Consider the following 24,133-nt stretch of genomic DNA (forward strand, 5'->3'; position numbering starts at 1 on the left):
GTTGTCACTAATGGCAGTATTTCATCTCTTCTTATAGCTGAGTAATATTCCATTGTATATATGTACCACAGCTTCTTTAGCCAATCATCATAGGACACTTCGGTTGCTTCCATGTCCTGGCCACTGTGAATAATGCTGCTATGAACATCGGTGTGCAAATATCTTTTCGGATATGGGTTTTCAAGCCTTTGGGGTAAATACCCAGTAGAGGGATTGCTGGATCATATGGTAGAGCAATTCTTAGGTTTTTGAGGAACCTCCATACTGTTTTCCATAGTGGCTATACCAATGTGCAGTCCCACCAGCAGTGTATGAGGGTTCTTTTTTTCCACATGCTCCCCAACATTTGTTATTACTTGTCCTGTTGATTATAGCCATTCTAACAGATGTGAGATGGTATCTCATTATGGTTTTGATTCGCATATCCCTAATAGCTAGCGATGTTGAGCATCTTTTCATATATTTGTTGGCCATTTGTATGTCCTTTAGGGAGAAGTGTCTATTCAGGTGCTCTGCCCATTTTTTGATTGGATTGTTTTTTTTTTTTTTTTGTTATTGTGTCACATGAGTTCTTTGTATATTTTGGATATTAGGCCCTTATCAGAGGCATTGCTTACAAATATATTCTCCCATTCAGACGATTGCCTCTTTACCTCGTTGACAGTTTCTTTTGCTGAGCAGAAGCTTTTTAGTTTGACATAGTCCCATTCATTTATTTTTGTTTTTACTTCTCTTGCTTTTGAGGTCATATTCATAAAATCCTCTTTAAGTCCTAGGTCCTTGAGTTTAGTTCCTATGTTTTCTTCTATGCATTTTTACTGTTTCAGGTCTCATATTCAGGTCCTTAATTCATTTTATTTTTTGCTTTCTGGTAGCTCGGTGTTTCCATTGCTTCCTTGTCCTTGTGTTTCTGTTTTCTTTATTTTGGTTGGCTTTTGTGGGTTTTCCCTCTAATTCTTCTTGTTTTATGTTATATATTTCTGAAACTTTGGTGTGTGGTTACTATTATGAATATGCAAAGGTTAGTTATTTATGTACAGTCATCCATTTTCTTCTGTGCGTGTCTTATCTCCATTCTCCTTTGCAAATTTAGATCTTTGAATCCTCCCCTTTTTAGTCATTGTTATCTCAATTTGTTCCTATGTATGCTGAACATTCATTATTATCTTGTTACAACAATTCTCTTTTTATTATTTAAGCTTATAATGCCCTATTCTTGGTAAGGGTTGTGCTCCTCTGCTTCTATTTGCCTGATAGTAACTTTACTCCTAATTATGCTTTTATTTTTCATTTTGTTTTAGATGAGCTCATCTCTTTCAGTATTTCCTGTAGTGCAGGCCTTGTAGTGGAGAATTCCCTCAATTTTTGTATGTTTGAAAAGGTCTTAATTTCCCCTTTATATCTAAAGGAGAGCTTAGCTGGATACATTATTCTTGGCTGGTAGTTCCTTTCACTTAATTTAAATATTTGATTCCATTCCTTTCTAGATTGTAAGGTTTGCACTGAGTAGTCCCATGATAATCTAATGGGTTTTCCTTTATATGTTACTGTTTTCTTTTCCCTGGCTGCCCTGAAAATTCTCTTTGTCGTTCATTTTTGATAATTTTAATACAATGTGTCTTGGTGAAGGCCTTTTGGGGTTGAAATAATTAGATATTCTGTTGACTTCTTGAATTCCAAGCTCCAGCTCATTCCTCAGATTTGGGAAATTCTTGTCAATTATTTATCTGAAAATGCTTTCTAGTTCTTGTTCCTTTTCCTCATCTTTGAGAATGCCCATTATTCTTATGTTTCCTCTCCTGATGGTATCTTGAATTTCTTTTTCATTATTTTTCATTCTTCAGTTTCTCTCTTCTTTCTTCTTATATCTAGATTTATATCTAGATTTATATCTAGATTTCTGTCTTCGATATCACTGATTCTTTCCTGCATTTGGTCGACTCTATTTCCCAATCTTGCTATTTCATTTTTCAATTATTGCAGTGTGTTTTTTTTAATCTCCAGAAGATCTATTCTGTTCTTTTCTGAGGGTTTCAGTCTCCTTGCTCTGCTCATCTAGTTATTTTTTCAATTCCTGAAATTGTTGATATGACTCATTTTGGAACTCACTGAGTTTTTTCAGAAGTACCATCCTGAATTCTCTGTCATTTAAGTCACATATTTCTATGTCTGTAAGCTTATTTTCTGGAGATTTTTCTCTTTCTTTCTGAGATGCCTTGTCGCCTTGGTTGTTCATGGTGTTTAATGGACTATTTCTCCTCCTGAGCATTAATGAAAGTATATTCTGCTGTTTTTCCAGAAAGATTTATTATATAAAGGTCTCTCTTTAGCCTGTTGCAAAGAAGGCGCTTTTCTTTTGGTTTCCAGTAGGTGGCGTCTAAGCCTCTTGGATCCCTGGTTTATATAAAGCCTTAATAACTCCTTTTCAATTTTCCTGTATATATTTAATCACACTCACTACCCTCAGTTTCAGTCCCTGTCAGTGTCAACGACAGCCTCGGCAGTGTTTGCTCAGATTCCCCTGTGTCTTGAAGGGTATGGGAGGAGGGGCCCTCTGGGTTGGGAGTTGGAGGCTGTGGCTCAGCCTCAGTTTTGCAACCGCAGCTGGCAAAAATCAACTGTTGTATCTCTGTGGTCCCGTCCTGCTTTTCTGCTTTCTGCCCTGATGACTGGGCCCTGCTGTGCAGGAAGCTTGCAGCACTCTCAGGCAGGGTTGTTCAGGGAAGTCGCTGCACCTTCTCCCCTCCCACTCTCCCAACAAGTAGTTCTAGTGACTGTGATAGGAAGCTTCTTTATTACTCCAAGTCCAGCGCCCAACACCCAGGGTTCTGACCTGTGATAGCTCTTGTGCGCAGGTCCCATGCTCAGACGTGCTGGTGTGCAGTTTGGGTGTTTTTTGTTGAGTTTAAAATGTTTAGCTTATTGTTGTTTCGAGGGAGAGATCTAGGGATGTCTCTCACTTTGCCATGTTTCCAAAAAATGATCTAGGTCTTTCTGCTCCTGTTGAAATCAGAAGAAACTGAAATAAATTATAAAATGCCTTTATAATTCTGTATTCTGTATTCTTTTACAGAAGTAGTTTGAAGAGATGGCAAACTGGAATTACATTGCATGGCACATGGCAAATATTCCCATTATCCGCATGGCTACAGTACTCCACCTCCCTGACTCTCCCAACTCTCTTTTCTCTCCCCTAGATAGCCAACCAGAGCCCTCCCTCCTCCCTCCTAGGTTTGCCAGGTACTCTGCCTTCCCCTTGTTCTCTCTTTCAGTTTTCTAGATCTATTCCATTGGTCTCTAGCTCTCTGCTCTCTAGGGTCTTACTCTTCACCAAGTACCTCATGTCAGCATAAAGAAGGCCCTGGAGTGAGCAGCAACTAAGCCATCTCCTGAAGTTGGCAGAGAAAGAAATGTGGTGTATATATTAATATTTTTAGCTTTGTCACATAGACTTAGATTCATTCTAACACAGATTTAGAACTCAGATCCTGCATAAGAAATATTGATTGCTACCAGCCTCTATTCCATTCCAAACGTCTCCTGTTTTTTATGCTTTGCTGTATTGCAGTATACTTGGGGAAAGTAATGGAAAGTGCCAGAGGCTATTCAGGAGGTAGGGTTCTGACTGATTCTTTGAAGGGAGAAGGCTTAGCCTGACTCTGAGATGGGGCATGGGCAAAGAGAGAAACTGTCGAATACTGCTCTATGTAGATGTCTACATTTGGAAGGACAGTTCCAAGCCTTGTTAGAAAAGAATAAGACAATGGGGCAGTAAATGTGCGTATTCATTGTGAGAAAGGAAAGACAGAAATTTGTTGGTGTAAAAGAGAGGAGAAAGCGGAATAAAATTAGAGAGGGTGTCACAACTGAGGAAAGGAGCCACAGAGACTAAAGGTGCATAAGAAGAGACAATACAGATATCCAAGGGGGAAAGGCGGGCAATGGAATTAAACATAGGAAGAAAGTGTTAAAATTTCTTAGAATTATTATTTTGTTCCTTTTAAAGAATTTATCCTATATTGTCTTTATGATTGTTATTTGTGAACATGGCTTCCCTTTTCTTCTAAACTCCTTGAGGATGGGGTCCAATTTGGTCTGCCCATGTTGAGAGAAACCTTGGGTGCATCTGGAGACACAGCGCGTATCTAGAAGGGCCCTAGGTCGTCGTGAATGTTTGTGAGGCAATGAAGGAGCCCAGGTGTTGAGTGAGCAGATGTGAAAGACTTAATCAGGGTCTTGACAATTCTGATAACAAGTCTAACCCCAGTTTTATCATCTTGATAATATTTACTTAATTTAGTTATATACAATTTTGTGTGATAAACTTGCCTATTATCTTATATCTTATCTAACTGACTAAGGCTATTCCTTTGACATTTACCACGAGTAAAATACAACACAATAAAATAAAAATAAATACATTTAAATTACAATAGGAAGCCATGTTCATTGTGGGAAAAAGTATGAATCAACTATAATTTCTTTCAGACATATCAGCATATAGCTATATATTCATACATTTTGGTACCATGTAGTTATTTGATAAATTGTTATTTTATTTAATAACACAACATGAATATCCACATCATTAGGTTTCAGTGAGATATCAGCAAATGTTGTTTGAGAGCAAGTCATATTGGAATAAATCCATATTCATACTGTGAATCATTTATTCTGTAACTTGAAAATCAGATGTTTGGAACAAATGGTATCATTAGTCAGGAAAAGATCAAATTCTTCTTAGGAACTTGAATAATCATGAAATACACAGCTCCTCAGTGTAGCACTCAGTACAGGAAAAGCCGTTTGGAAGACAGGACAGGGGTATGGCTTCTTTTAATAGCATTTTTGCTATATTCTACAAAGGAATTTAGTAATTATTAATGAATTCACACTTGTAAAGCATTTCACAATCCATTCAGTTTAAAACTATACACTGCATTATCCATAAATATCACTTTAGGGCATGGGTTTGCCTTTTATTTTTTCCTACAAAGAGAAAAAAATGTCTTTCAGGTCAGAAAAATGTCTAATGTATTTTCTGGTTTTTAGTTTTGAACTCACATTCTACTAAAAAAATGAGATATTTTAGAAAATGATTTAATGTCAGAATTACAATACCCAATTTATTATTCACAGCATAATTTTTTATTAAATACATTTTCAATCCCATTATCATTTTTTAAGCTACTTAGCTCCAATCAAAATGAAAATGCCCATTTCTTCATCTTAATTCATGCCTTTCACATTCCAGTGCCCTGAAAAAAGGTTTTCTCCATTTGTAAATGGAAAATTCTGGGTCACTCATTATATCTAAAAGATAGAAATATGTAGTGGAAATGAATGATGAAAAAGCTCTACAACAACCACCATTTGCTTCATTGTGTTTGTTGCTCTAGAATATTATCTGTTATTTTTGTCTTCACCAGCACCATGTGGTTCCCTTGCCAATGTTGTTTATTCTCTCTACCTTTTTCTGGGGGTCTAGATGGGTTAGTCGCCTGAGACTTGAAAGCATACTTTCTCCCCTTATGCATCATAATTGGGAAAAGTTTTCCTCCAAAAGTAGCACTAGGCTGAAAATAAAGTTCTTTAAAAAGCTAGTAAGAAAGCAAAAAGATTTTTTTTTTTCTAATGGATGTAAATAGAAATGTAGTGTATGTAATGGGTCCCAAGAAGACCTAACTGATTTGTAACATGAAAATGTATTTCCTCCAAACACTGTTTCCTGGAACTTTATTTTCAAATGACATGTCTTAGAAGGAAAAATGAAAGGTTTGTTACTATTGTTACTATTTTAAAAGTCTGGGTTATTAAAAAAAAAATGCATTCTCAGATAAGACATATAAATTTCAGAAGAACTGTCTTCTAACAGATTTTATTTTATTATTTTACTTGGCATAACAGATAACTCAACACTCGATTTCATAGATGCCATCTGTTTTTGGTTGACCTTAATTTTCTGGATGACTGTTTTTCTTCAGATATTTTAAGTCATGACTAAATTTCATTTAACAAGAAATGTTTAGGTTAGTTTTTGAACAAGAAATCAGATGTTTTGAATCCAAACATATCTTAACAAACTGATTTGTAATTGTGCTAATGCCAGGACAAAGTCCATTTTTTATTTGGCTCTTCAAAGGCCAACGACATATAAAGCTGTATTTATTTTAATTTCATTTCTTTCTGACAATTTACAAACAATAGCATGATATTTATTATAAGGGCAAATTCTGGCTCATTAATAATAAAAACTGATTACAATTTTTTAAATTTAACTTAAAACTTAGAATTTATGATCGATTGAGTCACATTTCGATTGACAAGTTTTATTTTATTTTGAAAAAAATTGGTATTTCTCAAATTGTCTGATCATAAACATTACTGGAAAGCTTGTTAAAAATACAGACTCCTAGCCCTCTTACTCGGATGTGGTGAGCATGGGGCCCAGGTTTAATCATATGATCCTTAGGACCAAGTGAGGGTAGGAAACACTGGGTCTCAACCCCTGTGACATATTCAGTTATCTGTGGGAATGTCCAAATGTCAGTATTCAGGCCTCCTCCCACGGCCAATTAATATAAACTCTCGAAGACCTGGGCTTTGGAATATTAGAGTAAAAATTCCATTTCACTACTCATATGATTCCACGCTGCACACTGATGGGAAATGTATTATCCAATTATGTGAAAGTTTCTCTGTAAACTTTAGCAAGAATTCTGAGAGCTAGAATGTTAGTTCCGTGAGGGCAGGAAGTATCTATGTCTTGTCATCTCTGTTCCTTTAGCCCCAAGCACAGTGACTTTCACAAATATTATGGATGCACAATAACCACTTATTGAGTAAACAAATAGTCTCTGTTGGCTAAAATTGTAATCATGTTCAAACACTGAGGTCTTGCTACAAATGAATTTTAATAACCGAACAAAAAATAGTCTAACAATGGTTAAAATTAATATATGTAATGATAGAGATGAGAGAGAGCCAGTGAAGGGAAAGATATCTCAGGTGAACCAGGTAAGCCTTTCCCCAAAAAGCCCAGAATAGGCGCCCATCTCAGCAGTCATTATTGTCTGTTTATTGGCAGCACATGTAGTAATCACATTTATGACCCTTCATCTCCACTTCTAGGGATGGTGCAGAGTAGTGGCCAAGCTCTGGGGACTAGGAGAGCAGAATCCTCTCCCTTCGCCTCCCACCCATCCATTCTGCACCTGGTCCTTGTCAAAGCACACACTTATTTCAGTTAATTTTGGCCCAACTCTTCCTGCCCACATCTACTTTCCCTCCTGTTTATCAGCCGTTGCCAGTGTGCTTTTGGCACTCTGAGACTGTCATTTTGTTATATGACCACAGTAGTACCTAGTATGCTGCCAACCACACAGTTGTGGCCAATTCTAATACTTAGAGATGATAAATATAATAGACAAAAGAAGATGATCAGGAAAATACGACCCCTCAATAAATAGAAAAGGAAAAGGTAATGATAGAGGACAGTGAAATGGCAGAAGCTTTTAATGTAATTTTCATTTTGCCTTTTATATAAATGGCCAGATGTGAATACTTGGCTAGAAAGATTATCAGCTGTGAGAGAAGATTGGAAGGCTGACTGAGAAAGAAGTAAAGAGTACCTGGAATGTCTGTTTACAGTTGAACTGGCCGGGCCAGATGATTGGCAGTGTAATGCAGTGGAAAGAGAATTGGGTGAATGTTCAGAACATCCAGGTTTTATTCTCAACTTACTGACTAATTGAGTCACCTTGGGAAAAGAAATCCTCTGAACTTTGCTCTCCATACCTGTAAAATGGAGATAATATTTCCTACCTTATAGGATTGTACAGAGTAAATGAAAAAAGAATCATGAAGTACCATTTGGACCTGGGGAATGTTTAACAATTGCAGATGTCACTGCATAGCCATCAGCCTTTGTTTTTGAGAAATCATGAAGGACAGTTCTCTGCAAAATAGCAAGCAGTGTATCCGTTTACACTAATACCTGGTAAAGGAGTTGGAAAAACACCATCAAACAATTAATTAGTAATATTTTAAAAGAACTAAGTTGAGATGCAACCTATATGGCTTTAGGATCAAATGGTGCCTTACCAATTTAATTACCCTCTATAATTGAGGAAAAGCCCTAAAAGATCAGGAAACGGCAGTGGCTGACTGTATGATTATCAAGATATCATTGTAAGCTGAGTTGTTCAAAACTCTCATTATCATGCTTATTTTTGGCATATGCATGATTATCATCAATTAACTGATAATTTACTGTATAGTGTGCCCTATATTAAAGAACGAAAATAGGATAAGCAATCAGCTCAAGGATTTTATGTAAAGTTAAGTCAGTTTACCAGGATAACATAAGAGTTGATTTGAGTACACTGTAGACTCTGAAACAGGTGGTATTTCCTAATGTTATCAAGAGTCAAGGAAATCAAGCTACTTGTAATCTCCAATGGCCGATAGAATTGGAATGACTGTGCCATTGTTTTATAAAATACCCGAGTGTGGGAGAAAGAGAAGAAATCTATCACGTCTAGTTATTATCCATAGACCCAGATGCCCCGAGAGCAGTATTTCTTTGAAGCGTTGCATGCTAATCACCAATAACATAGTCTGAAGAACTTGTTAAAAATGCAAACTTGTAAGCCCCTTTGCAGACTTACTGTATGGGAATTCTAGGTAGAGCTTAGAGTGTGAATTTTATCAAACACCCCGGAGATTTTTAGACTTATTTAAGTTTGCCATCTGCAGAGAAGAATAGGATTATATCTATTAAACATTCTTACTATGAATATGGCTAAAAGAATTGAGAATATCGATAAACACTCAGATGAGTGTAAATATGAGGGATAATTACTATTCTGGAAAACCAAAACGCAAATCAATGATTTTAAAAAATTTCGAAGTGAGTCATTCAAACGCAGAATTAATTTCAATGATAAAAGCAAGGTGATATGTTTGGAAACCAAAATTCTATGGTGTAATAATAACCATCTCTTTGAATTGGGACATTTCAGGTCACCTCCTCAGAGGACCTTCATTCTTTTTTTTTTTCTTTGTCTCCGGGTAGAGAATACTGTTATCAGGTTATTGAACCAAGCAGCTATACTTCCCAGAGCTCAGTAGTTCCCATCCTAGGTTACACATTAGAATATCCTGGAACAATTTTTAAAATTACCAATTCCCAGGGCCTATTCTCAGTTTAATCAGAATTTTATAGGTGGGGCCCAGCACTGGTATTTTTTAAATGCCTCCAAGTAGTTCTAGATTTGAGAATCAGAACAGAACACCGTGTAGATAAATGAAGGTCGGCTACAGAAGTAGGAGGAGAGAAGAATTAACATGTGATCTTACTCTATTACGCTTACGTACAAAAATAGAAATGTTAAATGTTTAAACAAGTATACCTGAATTAACAATGTTACTAGCCACATTTAGTGACCTAATTGACTTTCCCCTTGAAATATTCTTACATCGGACTCCTTCATCTTCACCGTCCTTGCCAAATTTAAGGTGTTCATCTTGAATGCGTACAATTTCAGAAGTCTCTAAGGTGACCTTCTTGTTTGTTTTCATTATTTGGTCTGTCTGAAGCCCAAGATGTGAGGATGTTTCTCTGGGGATCAATTCTTTCTTTAGTGGCAGATCTGTTTGTGGATCTGTCAGGAGAGTTCTATGCAATAGATTAGTCACCAATTTTATCTTTTCAATGCTAGAGCTTGGGATCAGGTGCATGAATAAGTACTTGGCAGGTTATATTGGAAAGGTTTGTGATTCCTAGTTTGGCCATAACTGTCTGCACAAAAGTTAGCCTGGTTTTCTCATTATTGACTGATTGATTATTTGTTCAACAAATTTATATTAAACACCTGAAATATTACAAGAATTTTACTGAGCACTGAGTACAGTATATCAGGATAAAATACCTAATCATTGTCTGGGGAGCAGCTCATTTTTACTTTTTTTCCTCTCTTTTTTTCTTCCCAGTTCTTCTTCCTGCCCTTTCTTTCCCTTCTTTGCATAGAAGAATCTGCCTTTAACATTCATGAAGTCTGGGGTAAGAGTACAAGTAGAAAATTACCTATTATGTGTCTAAATATTTAAAAATGATAAGACAAGCTTACAAACTGTTAAAATATTTTTTATTCTCCTACGTTGACAAATATACCCTTGTAATGAGGGAGAAGTGTTCAAATTTAGAATTCTCAGACTCCTCAGAATTTTGAGCTAGAATATGGTGGTTCTGGGAGAATCCATTCCTGGTACCCACACTTGGCTCCTTCCTTTTCTTTTCTCATCTCTGGTTCCTCCAGTTCTTGGAGGGGCTTCACAAAAGTGCATGTTATGGAGCTTGCACGTCCATGTTCTGTCCAACGTCACTCTCCCACTTCCTGCAATCAGCAACCATTGGCCACACTGGAAGCGTGTATATCAGTTTGGTCAGTTGTTGGGAGGGCAGGCCCTGGAAAGAGGCCTAGGCAGACACTGGAAATCACTCAGGAGTATTTGGGCAGGGAATTTTAAGGTCTTCCACTCCCAGAGCATGTTAGGCAGGGGGCTAGTGGGCAGGCTTTTAGTGGGCATGTCCCTTTGGCCCCAAGGGGAGGGATGTAGTTAGAAGAGAGAAGGGCCTGAGTGGAACCCCTCATGAATGTGGCATCCTCTAAAGTTGAGGTCCCTCTTCTCTTGGTCTAATTGTGGTTCTGCTTTTACTTGCCTGCTTATTTTGCTAATTCAACATGTATTAAGCACCTCCATTAACTGCAAGGCATAGTAGGTACTATGTGTGTTGGTGCAGGAAAGGAAGAATGAGGAAAATGTAAAGAAAACTTGTTTTTCCCTCATCTAGTCTCACTTAGTTTCTCTACTGGTATTTATGGACAGGCTGCATATCTCTTAGATTATGCTTCTTTGAAGGTGTCTACGTCCAATCTTTGTCATGAATACAATAAAGGACATTTCTTGTCTAGAATTTTCATGGTGCTTAAGAACACTACTGATTAGAGCCTGCTATGTCAGGCTGTGAGCAGAACAGATTGAGTGAAATTTAAACATGCACATATTACATGTAAATGGGATTTAGGCTTTATACTTGAGATATAATTCCTAATTTGAGAAATCTTTTGCATCCATTTTAGATTATGCTTTAATAAACACAGATAAATTTATCTGTGTCAGAATCTAATTTTATTTTACTCTTTCCTGATGATGAGTTAAGGGAGTTCAGAGGTAGTTACAACAGTTGACTTCTGAGCCTAATGATAAATATGCAAATGCATGCTAAAATAGAAATCCAATTTGAACTAATTCAAGTGAAAGCACATAGAGAAGATTAGCTTAAATGGGTACTTTCTATTTGTCTTTTTTCTATACGGAGAGTGGAGAATCAAAGACAAAGTTTGTAACTGAAATAACGTTGAACACATCCAGGTACTTTCCAAACACCTTGTACTTTTGTGAGGCATTTGGGGCAGCTATTAGGTTATGTTGTGTTTGTCTGGGAAGAAGCATATCTGGTAGTAAATCCCTCTAGATAATCCTAAAATAGGGAAAGATAATCGAGGAAAAATACTAGTAAGTATTCCATGAAGAAGGATACTTTAAGAATAAGCAAAGGCAGTTGGCAATAAAATCCTTGAAAAATGTGCTATGGGCTTTTGAGAGAAGAAAAGTATGAAAGGAAGCAGCATTTCCAAAACCAAATCTGAGTGAAAATTGGATAGGAGATCTCTGGGACTGTGTGCCTTGATTGCTTAACCTGAATAATTGTACAGAGGGAAAACTTTCTGGGTATTTGTTGTTGAATAATTTAGTTTACCCTGCTGATTGAAAAATGTCTAACCCAACACCAAATTGGCTTTAAATTGTTTCCGTATTAAGACCAATGAGAACAATTTTTAAGTTTATTGTGGTTTCCTTTAAATACATTTCAGCTTTTTCTATAAAAATGGCTCATTTGGCAATTGAATAAGGAAATTTGATTAAAATGACTAACATTTAAATAATCAAAATAGTAAAAAAAACTTCATGAGATTCATAAAAAGCCTACTTGTATGGTCTCATCCTTGGAAATCATTAGCTAATGTTCTAACGATCAAATAACAAATACATAAGTGGATTAAAGAAACATAAATGCAAACTCATTGAAATTTAATTTACTTTAGATAAAATCACATATATATTTGAATATTGAATTTTAATGATGTAAATATTTTAGAGAGAAAGCAGGAGTTTGAGAGTAAACATAATAAATTAATTATAAGTTTATAAGAAGTTATCCCTAGGTATCCCTTATTCTTTACTATTGGCTTTTGGTGGAGCATACATAAAAAATAACATTGTAAATCTCTCTCTTTCTTTCTGTCTTCTTTAGACTTTTTTTTTCTCTGAGTGGGTAAAACCACTTTAGAATGTGTACTTCTACCTGGATGAATCCTCTTCTCTTGGGGTTGTGGATGGCAGTGTTTTGAAGTGTAGCCATGGATGGTTTGAGGAGCATAAATTTGTGAAGAAGGAAAACAGTCCATGTTCCTTTCTATTCCCTACCTCAAAGAGTCAAATTTCCTGTTTATATTTTAATTTATAATTTATATATACCTATTTCTAACTACAATTTAAGATTCCAAGGGCACCTTTACCTTAAGACCATAAACACAGAAATAGAAAATCAATGTGTGGAGGAGGGGAAAAGTCTACTAAAAACCTGGGTTAATATCAGTGCAGTGTTTATGCTGAAGCATGAAATCTAGCCATTCTTTTCCAACTTGGTGAATTTGGATGTAGGACTGGATCTACATTGGATCAAGAAAATGAACAGTTTAGTCAAAGCTTTTGAAAGGTTCCAAGTAAATAGAAATAAAGTTTTTTTAAAAGGGCAAATAAATTCATATGTGTTTATGTGATTTGTACTACCTGCACTCACATAAGATTGTGTTGTACTTGGAGGACAATTTATATATTTATTAAAGGAAGGGACTTGGCTTGGTAGTGAGAAAGTTATCTTCCCAATGAACTTTCTGGTGGTAAGACCCAATTAAAATTCAATTGATTTAGGAAATTGCTTGATGTTTAATGAAATCAGCAAGAAGCTGGTGATGATAATGCAATACTTCTCAAGTTCACCTAGTGAAGTGTTAGAATAGCTAAGGAAAGTAAACATCATTTCCTTGCCCTCCAAGTCAGATCTCGATATCATGCAATGGGTCTAGGGGAAGGGCCCACATTAACTTACTTTATATACAGAGTTTCATATTTATCATTAAAATTCACTTAAAATTTATATTCTATCTCATAATATATCTGCAATTCTCTTGATGTTAATAGTATGTTTTAATATGACATCTAGTAATATTTTAGAAATGTACTGTGTTTATCCTGGGGTTCCTTATTTCTCTAGAATCACCTTCGATTCCCCTGAGGATACTCATACCATGATTGGAGAATCATTGTCCTGGAGGATAGTTCCATCGCACTGTGATGATTTTGTAAAATGCCCTTTTTAACCCCAGGGATGGTTCTATCCTGGGAAATAATTTTCTAGAAGTACTTGGTGGTGCTGGCGACACAAAGAGCCATTTATCTCCAGGATCATCTTTTTCAACACTTGTCACTACAGTTCTTCGAATTACATAATTTTTTTTTTTCTTTTCTTGCTTTAGTCTGAAAACTCAACTACGAGTTTATGACAGCTTCAGGGAGAGAAAACTGCAGAAATTGACCTCGCTTTACTGTTTTAATCATTTTTCCCCCTTCGACAGCAATAACGAAAAATTATTTTTTCTTTTATTGCTAAGGTACACTCCCAGGGAATCAAAGAAGCACAGGCATGATTTCTGCTCTTAACCTACATAATACAGTAGAGAAGATAGATAATACACATGGAAAGATACATAATTATAACAGGTAGCAAAACACAAATGATATATTTTAAAATTAATTCTTTAAGTCAACAAATGCATACTATGTGCCTACTCTTGATCAGGCATTGGGCAAAACCATGGGGGAGATCCAAAGGAGAATAAAATGTTCTTACACATGAACATAATCTAATGTGACATAATTAATATGGCAATTGATGTATGTGGAACCTGCTATGGAAGCACAAGAGAGAGATCTTTGGGAGATTTTGCGAAAGCAAGAAAGGGTTCTCCATTTTACTGAGTGCATCTGTTCTATTTTTGGCATCACTTCTTTTATTTTCTAACTAACTCCACAGTCTGTTACAGGAATCATTCTCTCTCCAGTTTCTTGGAATTTTGTCCTCTCTTTGGATGAATTCACCTTTTTATCTTCTCAGCTCTTAGGATTGGATTATGAAATGGGAATGATGTCAATGCAATTAGATGAACTTAAAATTTTGTTCTCCAACCTCCAATGCTGCCAGAAATTCTTTACACATCCCACATAAGTTTCTTCTTCTATTCTCAAGAGCAGCTAATATGAATTTTTATTATCATCCTCAATCCAGTCTCAGTTCTTCTGTCAGCAGGCAACTTTCTTTGCTTCACAAAAAAGATTTAGAAATCATTAGTATGCAACAACCAGTGTTTAAAGAAACATAAAGGTATGAGAAACATATTTTGCCTTGGATAGGGCAAGAGGTTCAATGTGACTGAATGGGGTGGAGGTGGAAAGAGAAAGGGATCAGAGATGATGAAGGCACATAAAGGAAGAAACACAGAAAGGGGGCCGCTGAAAGAAATGTTACAGGAGTTCAGAGGAAGGTGAGATCACGGAGGGTCAGGACAGAAAGAAAAATCATCTCAGAATTGTAGCATTTTGGAAGTTATATGAGGATCTATATTTTGTTTGAAAAGACAGATCTTAGACAAGCAGAGAGATATGGGAAAGAATTCTCGACACGGGAAATGAAATGAATTATGGCTCTTATGGCTTGGATGCCAGAATATACTGGAATTCTTCCTTTTCTAGTAAAAGCTGTGTCCCTCTTTAACCTCTGTACATGTTTAAGCATTTTTTTTTCTGGTTCATTTCCCATAATGAATTGTGTGAAGAAAAGTCGTTACCAAAAATTTGCCTAAATCATTAAAAAAAAAACCCTGAAGAGAATATTTTGCTTTTAATAGCAATTTTGTTTGATTAAAAGTAACTTAGGAAAAATGGGAAGAATGACCATTTTTGTTCATAAATATAGACTAGCTAGTACATTTTGGGCTGCATGGTATTTTGTTTATTAGCTCCCTGTCAGCCTCTTTTCTTGCCAGCTGAAGTATAGTAGTATGATTTTGTTCCAAATTTTACACTTTGCCAAAGGTTTGTTTCTCAGCTGCATTTTGGGAACAGCTGTCAGCTCCAAGCAATCTGATTGCTTTTCATGAATGATAAATCACTTCCCTGTACACTGATTTGTTTAGGTACAATAGGAAGAGACGTCATTCTGCCTGGCATGTTAGCAGAGGGATTGGTAAGATGAGGATGGTGGGGGAGAAGTGTGAAAGTTCTAGTAGGCGTTTCCTTAGTACTTAATGTTCAATTAATGTTAATTTCATTTCAATTGAATAATGGAAAGAAATTCTCTTTATTTGCAGTTCTGAAGAAGCAAGAAAAAGCAACAGTTTTTTTCTGTAGGAGCCATAATAAAGTTACTACTGGGTTATCTGTTTGAAAAGAAAAAGAAAAGATTCTTTGGGATCACACATTCTTTTGTTTAAAAAATTGTCTATACAAGTTGTAAGGGTTAAAGGGGTGTTAGAAGTTACAAAGAGAAAGCTTGAGTTTCTTTAAAGTATCCAATTAGTGAGACTCAGCAGTCCATGAAAATATTTATCAAATTCCCAGCTTAGCTAAGACCTTATCTGCTCCAGCTTTCCTTGCACAAAATCACAGAAATCTACATTTGCTGCTTCACATTCCAGGGGAACAGGGGGGAACCTGGAGAGGGTAGAGGAATCTCATCTTTCATGTATTACGTTTATGGCTTCAATTTTAGTTTTGGAATAAAAGTTTCGAGGTGAGAGGCAAGGGAATTCAAAATTTTCTTTTGCCTTGAAGTTTGTTTATGACGGTGTTGTCCCTGTGTTCACTTCTGGTAGGCTTGTGTCCACATCTTTCTGTGAGAGACTCGGGCAATCTATCTGCCTAGCTCCTCTTGAATATAAAAAAGGTAATCTTCAAATCACAGATTTTTACTAAGAACAGTAAATGGCTTGCAATGGCATAACAGTGTTTTTTGGACCCTCAATTTGTAAAAGTATGTACTTTCACTGTAAGCATGGGACCCCATGCCCTCATTCTGTGAGCCCCCAGCCTCTGTAGAGGCTGCTTGGGAGCTGGTGGCTCCAGCCAAGCTGACTCGGTACAATCAGACAAAGCTGAAAACCAATTGGCATCATTCCTCAGCTGGATGTCAGCAGGCCAGGCACTTACTGCAGGGATGCTCTTTTATTTTAATAAGTAATTTATTTAATGAGCCGACAATGGCAAAATGTCAAATATAGAGACTTCAAAGATGAACAGCACGATTGCAAGGAGCAGGAAGTCTACGGGATTTGCGATATTCAGCATCCTCAGAAATGATGTTCCTTTAGCTGATTTCAAAATCACTTGGCACCTGATTTAAAAAAGGATCTCTGCCATTAGTCTTGAGAGAAGTAATGTCACCCATATTGCGTTTTAGAGTTAGTAAAATGAAAATGGCAGGTTCTGGATTGAGACAGTGTAAGGTAATATGCATGACAGATCATCATATTTTGTGAGAAAGAGAGGTAGAGGCCCATATAACTGGCCCAATGGAACATATCTCCACTTGCCTTGTCACCCACATGGCAGCATCTGATGCTTGCCTTCAGGGTGGGCAAGGAAGAGGAAAGAGCCCTCCACTGTGGTTCTGTTATCAATTAGAGTTATGTACTTGGATGACTTACTTCAGGCTCTGATATAGTTCTTCTCTCACATTAAATGGATGGGTCTGCATTTGAAGAAGTTCGAGTTCCTTTCCAGATTCTGAGATACGATTCCCCTGAAATTCATAGCCCTTCAGTGTACAAATGTGTTCATTAATTCCCTAATTATGGTTGGTCGTGAGTTCAAATCCTATAAAAGTGATAAGCCTCAGTTAACTTGAAGGTAGAATATAAAAGCTTATATAATTCTATGGACCCAACACTAATTTAACAATTACCCATTGAGTACTTACCTGCCAGCTACTGTTTTAGGTATTGGATGTATGGCAATGAACAAAACATCTTTGCTATCGGAAAGCTAACTTTCCATTAGCTTACTGACAAAGTTAGCATCAGGTAGCTCTAATTCACACTTTGAATGAGTATTCCTACTAGAAGACTGTATCAAAATTCTACTTATTTTTATTTTTTTTTTTTTTTTGCCAAATAAAAAAATGTTGCATCGTGAATTGTGCTGTGTCTGATGTGTTTATCTGGCAAATTCTTCAGTCATTTAAATTAGTTTCTTCTTCCTATGTTAGAATTTAATTAAAACTCACATTGCTTAATTCTTCTCTTCTGACTCTGGAGGGCTCTGCAGTATGCTCATAATTCTTTCTAGGCCCAAATGCAGGGACGAAAACCTGTTTCTACTTGCAGTCTGAGGTTCTGTGCTTGAGCCTGTTCTGTACTGCTCCTCTCCTGGCAACGGTGCATAACTGCGAGAAACTGATTTGCACATGGTGCTGGCTGGCTTTGCTTCTGAAAGGAATAATGTGCATGGCTAGTCTCCGATTGATGTGTGGGAACTGCCATTTGGGGGTGTATAACACTCTTTATTTTCCACCTACTTAGAATTCTAAGGCTCAATGGTCAACATCTGTCGTTCTTTACGTTGAAATTTTTCAATTACCTTTTTTTATGATTATAACAGTAATGTTTATTATTAAAATTTAGAAAATATAAAAAGTATAATAAAGAAAAATAAAATAAGCCATAATCCCATGACTCTGAGTTAACCATTATTAGCCTTCTCTTTGCATATATTTTATAATATATATAGTTTTGTATTATGTTTTTTTTGTCCTTAGCAGTATGTTGTGAGAATATCCCTGATAATATTAAAAATCTTTGAAGATCTAATTTTAATGGTTATATGATATTTAATTTTATAGCTTTATTGTAATTTGTTTAACCAATGCCTTATTGTTGGATGTAGTTCCTAATTTATTATTCTTTTAAAATATCGTGGGTAATAGCCTTGTTAATGTATTCCAGATACCTCCCTAAGTAATTTTTTAAGAAAAATTTCAAGAAATAAAATTATTGGATCACATGACATACATGTTCTAAGGTTTCTGAAACATATTACTTAATTATTGTCTAGAATGGTTCAGAAAATATATTCTTGTTGAATCATGCATTCACTTTTTAGAAAAATCTATATCAATTTGTTAGGCAAAAAAGTATTTCACTATTGTATTATTTTCCAGTTGTTAGAACCCTAGTGAGAGTGAATATGTGGGTCACATGTTTATTGGTCATTTGTTTGTTTTCGTTATTTCTCTCTATTATCTCTGCTACATTATCTATTTTTCTGTTGTGTGGAACACTGAATAATGGCCTCCCAATGAAATCTATAATCTCATCTTTAAAACATGTGAATTTGTCATTTTATCTGGCAGAAGAGATTTTGCAGATGTGATTAAATTAAGGACTTTGATAGAAGAGATTATTTTGGATTATCCAAGTGAGGTCATTGCAAGAGGGAGGCAAAATGGTTGGAGTCAGAGAAGATGTGATGATGGAAGCAGAGGGCAGAGAAGAGAGGACCTGAAGATATTACATTGAAGGCTTTGAGGACAGATGTAGATGGCCTCTAGAAGCTACATAAGGCAGGGAAAGGGATTCTTTTCTAGAGAGGTCCAGCCCTGTGGACATCTTGGCTTCAGCCCAGTGAGACAGACTTTGGACCTCTAATCTCTAGAAATGTAAGAAAATAAATTTGGGATGTTTTAAGCCACTAAATTTGTAGCAATCTGTTATAGCAGTTGAATACAAATACAGTATATTCTTATTATTCTCATTGATATGTAAATACTCTTATACAATCAAGTTATTAACTTGTCATAAATGTTACAAATATTTTTTTCCCAGTTTGCAGTTTGCTTTTAAATATTTTTATGGTGTTTTCTGATATAGAGTTTTGTTCTTAACTTTTAAAATATTGATGTTACATTAGATAAGTTTTATTTCAATAGTATACAAATTTTAAAAAATTATGCAGTTAAATCTATGTATCTTTTCCTTGGTGATATATTCTATTGCTTTTAAATCAGTTTTATATTCACCAATGTTACTTTCAGCATTTTTATGGTATGTGATTTTTCATTTATTATTCTTAATTAAGTTTTTATATATTTTTAGTCCTATTTCAGGGCTATCTAATCTGTCCCATTAATCTGTCAAGTCCTGTGCTATTACTACACCATCTAAATTATTGTAGTTTCATAAAAGTTTTTATATCTGGTAAGCCAAGTCCTCATCCATTACTCTTTTCATTAACGTTTTTTAAAGCTGGCCTCAACATTTTATTTTTCCAGATGAATCTTAGAATCTTTTAGACAAGTTAAAAAATTCATGGGTGTTTGAATTTGGAAAGATGGCATCTTTTTAATATCAGCTCTTCTCATAGAAGGAGATGGTGTTTTTCCATATACAAGATTGAAAAATATATTTATTTAAAGTTTTATAGATATATTGATGTAATCTCAGATGTTATTTGATAAGTTTAGTTTTAGGTATTTTGTATGTTTTGTTACTATTAGAATTAGAATGTTTTCCATGGTATTTACAAACTAATTTTAGCTGATGTATTGGAAAGCTCTCTATTTTTATATACATATCTTCTATTTTACTGAACTTTTACTAAGTTTTTCAGTTAATTCTCTTTGGTTTTTTAAGATATATAATTATAGCACATGAAAATGCTGGTGATTTTATCTCCTACCTACACCTTAAAAGTTTACCTTTTTTGATTTAAAAATTTTAAAGTATTGACCAGAACTTCTAAAACCATGTTGAATCTTAACAGTAACATGACGTGTCCTCATCTTATTCATACTGTAAAAATCATTTCTTGAGAAATTCACATTCAGTGTGGCTCTGGCTTTAAGTTTAAGAATGGTCTTATTATTTATGTTAAGGAAATATTCTCTTTCTAGTTTAAAGCATGGATTGAGAATATTTCAATCTTCATTTTCTAAATGGATCTATTGAACTAATATTTAAATGAATTACTTTTTGAATAATAAACCTAATTTATGTTTCTAAGATATACTCTTTTGCTTATTGGGCATTCTTTACAATGTACAATAGAATTTAGTTGGTTAGATTGTTCGTTTATTAGGATTGTTGGATCTATATTTACAAAGACAAGGTTGTAGTTTTAATATTTTCCTCTCTCTATCAGATGTTGGGATGGGGGGCAACATTTAGCTTCCTAAAACATTTTTGGTGCTCTATGGTTATTTTCTATTTCTTGAAGCATATATTGAATGAGGATTTGAAAGACATTACCCATAAAGCTAGCTGCTTTGTATCATTTTGAAGGTCATTTGTTTTTTGAAGTGATTCAATTTCTTTTATGATTTCTTCTAATTAGTTTTCTTCTACTTATGTTATTTTTGGTAATTTATATTATCTTCACAAAATTGTTCTTTTATTGAGATCTCAATAAATTAAGTTTCCAAAGAATGGTTTGTGGGACTATATTTTCATTTCTCCCAAGATGGTACATAACTACTACCATTCTAGATGCACAGAAAAGAAGTTAATTTGTTTCATGCAATAGATGCTTTAGGGCTTAATTCTCTCTTGGAACTGGTTGAAAAGGTTTGGAATAGATTTATACATAATACTTAAAAATAATTGTAAAAACTTCCTTCTCTGTTTTTATATTCTCTCTCTCCTTATGGTCATTTACAAATGGATTAATTTCTTTTTTCAAATTAGATATTATTTTTCCCCAAAGAACCAGTTCTTGGCTTTCATTTACAATTTGGTTATATTTGCATTTATTTTGATTATTTCTTTTCTTCAGATTTTATTAGGTTTCTTTTTTTGACCTCTTTCTAATGGTTTGATTTGAATAGCTAACTCATTTCAAAGAGAATAACAATAGGAACATTCTCAGCAGAGTTGAATAGTTAAGGTAAAGCATGGTGAGGGGCGTGTGATAGTAGAGCTGTTACAGATAGGATCAGGGAGGGCCACGAATGCAAAAACAGAGACTTTATTTTCAATGTCATTCATTGGATGTCAATGGTTGTAGATCTAGAAAAGTTATTTGCTCTGTGTATAATTTTACCCTAGGGGCTGACCAGAGCCTACTTTCTTGTAAAGACAACCATTCCTTAGTTATAAGATATTGATGGAGTGTCTGCCATGAGTGCTAAATATGGAGCACTCTCCTAGTGGCAAAGAAGAATATGCGAGAAGAGCTGATATTTTTGAGCATTTTGTTGCAAAAACAAACTAAGCTTGTAGCAGCCGTTCAAAGAAGAAAGATCATAGTCAGGATCTGGAATAAATAGACAAGACTTTCTGAAAAGGCACAATCTGAGTTGAGTCTAAAAGGAGAAAATGAAGGATTTGGCAATGTATCTGACTGGTTTGGAGAACTGTATGGAGAGAGCCTAATGGAGATGAGATTGTAGATTGTGGAGTAAGAGAATGGACTGATAAGAGCCAGAGCATATCAGGTTTATGGAGAATGTTCATAAGCCAGCACCACTGGTGCCTCAGTGGTAGGAAGTCATTGAAGGTTCTGATAGGAATGATCTAATGAAAATGTCCTTTCACATGATTAGCTTGGCAATAGTATTCACGCTGCATTGGAGGGGAAAAACCTGACTGGCAATCAGGGAGGAAGCTGCAGTAGTTCATGTATACAATGTTAAAGATGTGAACTTAGTGACGACTGGACTACAAATGAAAGGAATACTAAGTGCCAGAGGTGCAAAGCTCTTTGAAAGGAAATAGAAAATCAGAGAAAGACAGGAAAAAATTAAATACATCTTTCAGTTTTGATTCTTAAGCATTTGAAACCAGATGGTTGTAAAGGGGTCCTATTTGAGAAAAAATATAATGCACAGAATTTTGGACTTCTTGAATTTAAGGTTATGGACATCCATTTGGAGAGTGCTTGTAGTTGGTAGGAAACATGAAACTAGTGTGCAGAGGAATGGAAGATATAAAGTAACATGTGGGATTAGTTGGGCAGCAAAAGGAGAAACATGTGCTGCTTGAAAGAAGGGAAACAGGGGCAAGCGAACAATAGCTTAATAATAATAATAATAATAATAATAATAATAATAATAATAATGATGATGATGCTAGGAAAGTTTTTATATAGTATAAATATCAAATTTTGCTTGCAGGTATGCAGGGAAAGGCAGTAAGGAGTTCTGCAGAGAAAGACACTTAAGAACAGGAGCAAATTTTAGTCTTTCTCTGAAATATATTAGCTATACTGACCTGAATATATCAATTAAATTGAATAAAATATAGTTTTAGAAGTTCTTGGTAGAAGTTAAGATAAATAAAACTAGATGTGGTCTAGCCTCAGAAAGGTATGTTCTGAGTGATAAATAATAAAGTGCTATTCGATATTAACATATAATATCTAAGAGCACAGGAATTGACAATTGATGACAAATATGAACTAAGTTCATGCTAAGAAGTTGTAGGATAGTTAAAATCAGGGTTAATCTGTTCTAAAGAATAACTAAATGGTTTTATCAATATTTCTGACTTGGCCCTTCAATAAATGGAATCTGTGTGTCTTTGAAGTTTATAAATCAAAGTGACTTTGATATAAGCTTCTTTGGAATAATTGCAAAAATACTGAAGTTTTCTTTAAATTTTTTTCTTTTCTCTTGAGTTGTTACTTGGAATTTGCATACTTCTCAGAATAATAAAATTTAATCTAGAGTTCAAGGTAGCTATTTATATTTTATTAAACTCTTAAACTTCAGATAATATTTCTTGGAGTGGTGATTTACATATGGCTGAAAATTTTACAGGAAAAGAATTGGTTACATGAGCTTTTTTTTTTTTTTCCTGAAGAGGGGTAGAAAACCACAGGAGAAACAAAGTAGAAAACCATTTTTGCTTCTGATCTGAGAAAAAAAGATAAAAATGTATATGTCAAGGTGTGATTTAAAAGTCTGTGCCCTTGCTTATGCTGAGGAGGAGAGAAGGAAGTGAGGAGCTGGAGGATTGAAGTTAGAAACAAGAAGAGGGTGCTTGGAAATACGGTCACCCAGCAGGAGACCAGTGCAAAGATCAGAGGGTACAGGAATGCTTAGATAAAAATGGAGAAGGGCTGGTAAGGAAGAAAGAGATGGGACCTAGGGAGCATCTGCAGGAGCCCCCTGAACTGGTCCGATAGTGCTCTTTTGTGCAAAACCTCCTCTGAAGGTGTAAGGCCTTGTCTTTACAGCTACCCCTCTACAGAGTTAAAGGCCCGCCATGCTAAAGCTAGTATCTCTCTATAGTTGCCAACGAACATTTTTTCTTGCAGTAGAAATGTAGTTTCTCTTAAACACAGCATAATATTTTTTCTCTCTCTAAATACCTTTCTTATTAGGCATGATTTTGTTCTCCACACTGGAAAAAAATCCTTGAAGACAAAAATGATTTCACTGGGCTCTACAGATTTAGACGGGCTCTGCCTATGCTGCTGGGGAGTTGATCAGAGTCAGACTGTGGAAAAACCTGGGGCATATGTGCTGCTCCTCTGGTTCTGGGGTATTCTTAGGCGAATCAAGGTTCTGAGGTTCACTGCCCAGTACAGTTCCCATGGGGTCATGAATCAGAAAGAAAAGACATTTTATATTATCTATAGAAATCTGCAGAAAACTTTCTTCAATGGATTTATCAAATCCATTATCCTGACTATGAAAAAGAGTTTGGTTTTCTTTAGATGAATAGTATATTTTGAAAAAAATTACAGAACTGGAGAGGAAGGACACTGGAATGATTAGGGGCACAGACTCTGGAGCCAGAATGACTGAATTCCTATCCTACCAGCAACTTGGGTGATTTTGTCTGTGGGTGGAATCTTTCTGTACCTCATTTACTCATTCATTATATAAAGATGATGCACTGTGATAATATCTATTTCATTATGTAATATATGATGATAATGCTAAAATAATAAT

The 24,133-nt window shown here is 35.3% G+C and overlaps 1 long non-coding RNA gene across 1 annotated transcript in view; it reads right to left on the bottom strand.

The window, feature by feature from the left end:
• Positions 1 to 14,012: 14,012 nt before the first annotated feature.
• The window catches only part of LOC120587414 (uncharacterized), a 42,476-nt gene continuing 32,355 nt past the window's right edge, over positions 14,013 to 24,133 (bottom strand). The window contains exon 3 of the long non-coding RNA XR_005648960.1: positions 14,013 to 14,507. This is a non-coding gene — a long non-coding RNA (uncharacterized LOC120587414). The remainder of the gene's footprint in view (positions 14,508 to 24,133) is intronic.

This window comes from Pteropus medius, unplaced genomic scaffold, assembly GCF_902729225.1.
Source record: "Pteropus medius unplaced genomic scaffold, Ma_sr-lr_union100, whole genome shotgun sequence".
NCBI lineage: Eukaryota > Metazoa > Chordata > Mammalia > Chiroptera > Pteropodidae > Pteropus > Pteropus medius.